The sequence below is a fragment of the Mesoplodon mirus genome, assembly GCF_964341445.2.
Source record: "Mesoplodon mirus genome assembly, chromosome: 6".
NCBI lineage: Eukaryota > Metazoa > Chordata > Mammalia > Artiodactyla > Ziphiidae > Mesoplodon > Mesoplodon mirus.
This window is the reverse complement of record NC_138982.1, coordinates 135712877-135720316: the sequence shown is the minus strand read 5'-3', so window position 1 is coordinate 135720316 and position 7440 is coordinate 135712877. Positions and strand designations below refer to the sequence as shown.

The 7440-nt window shown below is 46.4% G+C and overlaps 1 protein-coding gene across 1 annotated transcript in view; it reads left to right on the top strand.

The window, feature by feature from the left end:
• Window positions 1-230: 230 nt before the first annotated feature.
• TMEM50B (transmembrane protein 50B) overlaps window positions 231-7440 on the top strand; it is a 35130-nt gene continuing 27920 nt past the window's right edge. Inside the window, exon 1 of the mRNA XM_082625530.1 lies at window positions 231-367. The gene's annotated coding sequence lies outside the window, so the exon portion shown is untranslated. The remainder of the gene's footprint in view (window positions 368-7440) is intronic.

Genomic DNA, 7440 nt, shown 5'->3' with positions numbered 1-7440 from the left:
TGTGCTGCCACCCAGAAGGCAACAGGAGTGGCCAGGTCTACGCATCCGCGAATTTAAAGACGCCAAGTCTGGCCGGCAGCTCCCGGAGGGCCGGCCAAACCCGGGAGCCCTCGCTCCGCCCCGTGGCGTCCTCGCCCCGCCCCTAGAGCCCCGCCCCGCCCCGGCCGGCCACTTGCTGCGCGTGGATTGGCTGCTGCTGTGCGCACGGCGCCGCGCCCCGCCCCGCCGGCGCCCTCGCCTTTCGCCCGCGGACTGCTACCGGCTCCCGGGGGCTGAGGTGGAGCCGAGGACCCCGGGTTTGCCGCGGCTTAGCCGCCTCCTCATCTGCGCGCGCGCCTGGGGTCGGCTTGGACGTCGGGGAAGCCGGGTGAGTGCGGGAGGCTGGTTTGAGGCGTGCGAGGGGCTGGCGCTAGCCGCCCGCGCGTAGGAAGGCACCCCCGGCTCGTCCGGCCCGGCCTGCGAGGTGCGGCGATGCCCGGCCCGACCTCTCCGGTGAGAGGCGCCGCCGGGCGGAGCGGGTCCGCGGGGCGTCCGGGCGTTCTGCGGGGCGGGGATGCCGCCGCCCCCTCCGCACCAGCCCGCGTCCCCTCGGGCGAGCGTGGCTGGCGCTCGGCCGGGGCGGGCCGCACCGCCGCGTTGTCTCGCCGTCGGATTGCTTCCCTGGAAGGTCTGGAAAGGTTTCTGTCTCGAGCCTGTCAGCTTCCCGGGGCGACGATGTGCGGCTCGCACGGGGCGTCAGGGGTCCACTCAGGTGCTTCGTCGCCCCTCCCGTTTGCTCTGAACCATGGCTAGGAATGTTTTCAGTGTTCGGCGCTCTTTTCCGAGTCTCTCCGTAGGAGAGTCAGGTACAGAGGTGTGAAATGGAAATGGAAGAGGGTCAGCCTTCTTTCGCGTATTAATCATAAAGTGTTCGTGCCCTTTTAGATAAAGAGCAGCAGAGAGTTGCCCATGTAGCAAAGGTAGTTGTGCTGGGGAAGACCATTTTGGTTTTTAACCAATAAATCGGCTTACGAGTTAATCAATGGAAGGTGCTTAATTTGAAAGGTAAATATGTGACCTTTTAAAGCCCAAGCAGTGCTGAGATCGACTGTGCTCGCTCCCTCCCCGCTGCTGGCGGGGGGGGGGGGGAGAGAGAGAGAGAGAGAGAGAGAGAGAGAGAGAGAGAGTGAGTGTGTGTGTGTGTGTGTGTGTGTGTGTGTTGGGGAAGGATTCAAGCCTCCGATGGGAGTGAATGTGTAATCAGCGTTATGCCTCTCCAAGACATTGATTTCTCTTCGGAGTGTCCCACCTCTTCTCTCAAACTCTTCACCTACCTGCGCTATAAATCCCTTTCCTTAACAATTCCCAAGCCTCTTACTCCCAGGATTGTTACACTTCTTTTCCATCATCTTCAGACAAACATAGTTTTCAGACGTAGAACAAACGTTATACATTTTTTTTTTTTTTTACCGATAATAGTGTTGCAAGCCTCTTCGTCCTTAAAATGAACATCAAAAGTTATCTTGAATATCGACCCGACAGGAAAAGCTGGGTTAATGAGAGCACGGAGAGGATGCAGTGTTCCTCTTCCGGAGACACGCCTTCCCCTCCCCCATCCTCCTCGGCCCATTAGGATTAAGGCAGCCTCAACTGGCTGGTCATTTCTGAATTCACTTCTGGAGTCCGAGGTAAAGAATTTAACTTATTAGTTTATCCTTATCTGCTCTTTTTAAATGATTACGGTAATATATCCAGGTTGTAAACTTTTTTTGTAATGTTACAGAATACTATCAAGTAAAAATTGAAACAGCACAGAAGTATATCAAGTGAAAAGTTAGAATTCCTTGTTTCTTTACTTTGCATCCTGAATTCCAGTCCCTAGGAGGGGATAGTACCATGATACTGTTGGGCAACTGACTGCATATAAGGACACGTCTCCATATCAGTGTGCACCTACCTCATTTTTAAAGTGCTGTACAGTATGCAGCTGTTTAGATGTACTCTAATATATTTTATTGGTCCCTTAATGATGGACGTTTGGTTGTTTCTGGGTTTTAGCCATTAAAAGACTTACGGCATGAAAATCTTTTGGGCATTGTTGGATAAGTTTCAGGTAGTGCTCTTTTTACCAGGAATCTTTTTTTGTAATTTGAAGGATTTTATAATTTAGAAGCAGTAGTTAATTTGCTTGATTTAAATGCATTTCTTAGAATCTGTGTGTCTTTTTATATTTAGAGACTGGATCCAAAAAATTTTGAGGACCAGGTTAAATAATGGTTAATTTATTAACCTTGTTACCACTTAATGGTGTTGACTTTAAGGTTATGTTGACTCATTTGATTGGCTTGGCAGGAATGAATAGAGAAGGCCTTCAGGAAGAGAAAATTTGAACAGAGGCTGTGTAATACCCTCCTGTGGTAATCCCCCAACAGTAACAGAAGTTCTTGTTGTCTTTTTAAATGTTTCTTTTGTTGCAAAATGTATCTCAGGTACCAAAAAAAGTGTACAGAATATATATAAATATATAATTTAAATAATACTATTGCAATGATCAACATTGTATCTACAACCAAATTAAGAAATGAAACATTTACATCTTTCTTCCAGAGGTGGCCTCTACCCTGATATTTTAGATTAATCTTTTTCTTGCTTTCATTTTGTTTTTTGGCCATGCCGCGCGGCTTGTGGAACTTTAGCTCCCCGATCAGGGTTCGAACCCGGGCCCTTGGTACTGAAAGCGCCGAGTCCCAACCACTGGACCGCCAGGGAATTCCAATCTTTCCCTTGCTTTCTAAAATAAGCTTTACAGGGCTTCCATGCTGGCGCAGTGGTTAAGAATCTGCCTGCCAGTGCAGGGGACTCGGGTTCGAGCCCTGGTCCAGGAAGATCCCATATGTCGCGGAGCAGCTAAGCCCGTGCACCACAATTACTGAGCCTGCGCTCTAGAGCCCGTGAGCCACAACTACTGAGCCTGTACTCTAGAGCCTGCGAGCCACGACTACTGAAGCCCGCGCGCCTAGAGCCTGTGCTCCGCAACAAGAGAAGCCACCGCAGTGAGAAGCCCACGCACCACAACGAAGAGTAGCCCCTGCTCGCTGCAACTAGAGAAAGCCCGAGAGCAACAATAAAGACCCAACGCAGCGAAAGATAAAATAAATAAATTTAAAATAAGCTTTACACATAAATACATAAGTATACACATGTACATATATGCACATGTATATAAATATTTACACATAAACAGTATATTTAGTTTTGAGTGAAGTGTTAAAAACAAAATTCTCATACACATAGCATGCTTCAAAGTTTTATTTTATAGTTATTGAGAGTGCCACAAAGAACTGTTTTTTTTTTGTTGTTGTTTGGCTGCGCTGGATCTTCATTGCAGTGCACGGGGCTCTTTGTTTAGGGCTTCTCACTAGTTGCTGCGCGAAGGCTTAGTTGCCCTGCAGCATGTGGGATCTTAGTTCCCCAGCCAGGATCGAACCCGAGTCCCCTGCATTGGAAGGTGGGTTCTTAACCACTAGACCACCAGGGAAGTCCCACAAAGAACTGGTTTTAAGAGGATTTAAGAAATAGATATCTGTGTAGTCCATAGGGAAAGGAATGTCTCAATAAAATTGCTGAGTTAGATATAATTGGTTAATGTTCCAGAGGGCAACAAAATCATAATACCTTGTGATTAATCATTTCTACCAGACTATAAAATCATAACACCTTATTGATTTCTGCAGTTAAACTGAAAGCCTACAGGACTATAAACTGTGTCTTTATTAACAGTGGATTGTTCATTAAATAAACTGTGATAACAAAGTTATTTTCCTTAGAGCACAGATGAGGTCCAAACAGGCTTATTAGAAAATGCTAGCGCTTTCTCAATTTGAGATTAAAAATTTGTTCCATAATTGTAAGCACAAACCTGACTGTGTAAGGAAAGGACAATATTGTCACTTTTAGATGAAAGCTTCCAGGAAAGATGAGCAGGACGGAATGGCTTCAGCTTCCCTGACTGTTTCTCTGACAGGGGCCCTTTCTGAGGAGGTCAGTGGGCAGTGTTATGAGGGAGTCTTGGGATACGGTGTTCACTCCAGTCAGGGCATCAGAGGGCTCTAGTGTGGACCAAAGACTGGAAAGATGGCAGAAATACAGTCTGAGGGAGTGGGCTGCTCACCGTGGCCTGCATGCAGTTATCAGTGTAGGTCAAAGCAGAACCTTCTGTGAGGTAAGTGAATGTCCTTTGCTGATGCAGGCTGCAGGGTTCAGAAGGAAAGCAGGAACTGCATCAGCACATGATCAAGATCAAGCCAAGCACAGCTGAGTACAGATAGGAATCCGGGTCAGGTTCATGGGACATTCAGTCCTCAGGTTAAAAAGCTGGATAGGGACTTCCCTGGTGGTCCACTGGTTAAGACTCTGCGCTTCCCAGCCTAAATGTCCATCGACAGATGAATAAATAAAGAAGATGTGGCACATATATACAATGGAATACTATTCAACCATAAAAAGAAACGAAATTGAGTTATTTGTAGTGAGGTGGATGGACCTAGAGTCTGTCGTACAGAGTGAGGTAAGTCAGAAAGAGAAAAACAAATACCGTATGCTAACGCATATATATGGAATCAAAAAAAAAAAAATGGTACTGATGAACCTAGTGGCAGGGCAGGAATAAAGACTTAGACATAGGGCCTCCCTGGTGGCGCAGTGGTTGAGAGTCCGCCTGCCGATGCAGGGGATACGGGTTTGTGCCCCGGTCTGGGAGGATCCCATATGCCGCGGAGCGGCTGGGCCCGTGAGCCATGGCCGCTGGGCCTGCGCATCCGGAGCCTGTGCTCCGCAACGGGAGAGGCCACAACAGTGAGAGGCCCGCGTACCGCAAAAAGAAAAAAAAAAAAAAAAAAAAAAGACTTAGACATAGAGAATGGACTTGAGGACACGGAGGTGGGGTGGCGGGAGAGTAGCATGGACTAATACATACACTACCAAATGTAAAATAGCTAGTGGGAAGCAGCCGCGTAGCACAGGGAGATCAGCTCAGTTTTTTGCGATGACCTAGAGGGGTGAGATGGGAGGGAGGGAGGGTGTGAGGGAGGCTCAAGAGGGAGGGATATGGGGATATATGTATGCATATGGCTGATTCACTTTGCTGTACAACAGAAACTAACACGGTATTGTGAAGCAATTATACTACAATAAAGATGTATTAAAAAAAAAAAAAAGACTCTGCACTTCCACTGCAGGGGCCACGGGTTTGATCCCTGGTTGGGGAACTAAGATCCTGCATGCCATAAATAAATAAAAACTAAAAAAAAAAAATAAAAAAAAAAGCTGGCATAGTACCTGGTTACACTGCTTCAGTCTAGCCTGGTTGTCCTCCTCGTCTGGGGCATAGCTGGATTCTCTTTAGCTCTCCTGTGTGGGGATCGTTCCTGTATTCTCTTTCATTGATTTACTCTCTCCGGTGGCACTCAAACTTCAGTAGCTTCTTGACAAGAAGAGTTATGTTTTCTTGGAGACGTTGCCTGTCTGAATATGTTTTGATTCTATCCTCACACTTGACTGATATTTTGGCTGGTAATAGCATTTTAGTTGGAAGTAATTTTCTCTCAGAATTTTGAAGTAATTGGTCCATTGTCGTCTTGCTTCTCGTGTTGCTGCTAATTCCAAAGTATTATGATTCCTGATCCTTTGTATTTGACCTGTTTTTTTAAAATTAATTTTTATTGGAGTATAATTGCTTTACAATGTTGTGTTAGTTTCTGCTATTTGTTTTTGTTTTGTTTTGTTTTTAATTTCTGCAGACTAATTTCTGCTTTGACTCCAGTGGTTTGAAATTTAAAATGGCCTGTCTTAGCATGGGTCTATTTTCATCCATTAGGTTGAGTATCTGATGGGCCCTTTAAATCTGGAAATATAGTACTTTCTATTCTGGAGAGATTTTCCTGAGTATTTTGTTATTTTTCTCCCTTGTATTCTCTATAGTGTCTCCTGAAACACCTCTTATTTAGATGTGAACCTTTTAGAGGTCTTCTTATTTTCTTACCTGTTTTCTTCTGTTTTCCACCTACTTAATGCTAGATTTTGGGGGGCTGGGGGTTGGGGGCACCACGCGGCTTGTGAGATCTTAGTTCCCCGACCAGGGATCAAACCCACACCCTCGGCAATAAAGGAGCGGAGTCTTAACCACTGGACCACCGGGGAATGCGCACTGCTAGATTTTCTTAACTTTTATTTCTCAACCTTTGTATTTGGATTAAAAAAAATCCACGGTTATGTTTTTATTTTTCAAAGCTATTTTTTAGTCTCTGAATGTTTCTTATGATAGCATCCTATTCTTGCTTTAAAATGCAATATGTTCTCTTATCTCTGAGGTTATAGTGATTTTGTTTTGAGTTTTCTTTCTCTGCATAGCTTTCCAGATTCTTATCTGGAAGGAGCGGATCTGGCTGCTAGTCTTCTGCACCAGAACAGAGGAACAGAAGTCCCTTCTGTCCAGTTTTCAGTACGACACCTGCATCTCCTGTTGTGCCTGGTATCCCCCAGTCCAGAACACAAGACGTAGCGGGGGAAAAGCCTCATATTTTTGCCAGGATACGGAAGAAGCAGTTGCCAGTACCATGACGAGAAAAGGGACAGGTTCTGGGATCTGACTTTCCTTCCTGCTTCCTCCCAAGTTGTCACTGTGTTGGTTCTCAGCTTTCCCCGCTACTGACTTGGAAATTCGGCTTCCTTGGGTGTGCTAAGTCAGTTACCATGTCCATCTGCTTTCCAGCTTTCACAATTTTATTGCTATTGTTTCATCTTCTGTTCTCCCTATCGTTAGTTAGGAGTTTATGACTTTTTAAAAACTCCTTTTATTGATTGCAATTTTCGTGAAGTTTCAAGAGGGAGCAGAATGAGGTGCTATGTACATCTGCCATCATCACCCAGAGATAGTAATCGTTTTTCTCTTCCAAATAGTAATGGCAGTAGTGCCAGGAGCACAAAAGCAGTCGTATGTGTGTGAACCATCTTCTTGGTAGGTAGTGGTTGATAGCATTGAGTGATCCCATGTGCTGGACACTGCTTTTCTTATTAATTCTCACTTACTGAGGGATGTGCCGTCATATCCCCAGTTTACACCTCAGAGGACCATAGCCCAAGGACATTTAAAGCTTGAACAGTGCCTGTCACACAGCGACTAATCCATTAAAAGTGGAATGGATAGGGCTTCCCTGGTGGCGCAGTGGTTGAGAGTCCGCCTGCTGATGCAGGGGACGCGGGTTTGTGCCCCGGTCCAGGAAGATCCCACATGCCGCGGAGCGGCTGGGCCCGTGAGCCGTGGCCGCTGAGCCTGTGCGTCCGGAGCCTGTGCTCCGCAACGGGAGAGGCCACAACAGTGAGAGGCCCGCGTACTGCAAAAAAAAAAAAAAAAAAAATGGAATGGATAAATGAACCTGGCCAAGTAGGCACAGTGGGGAAGAG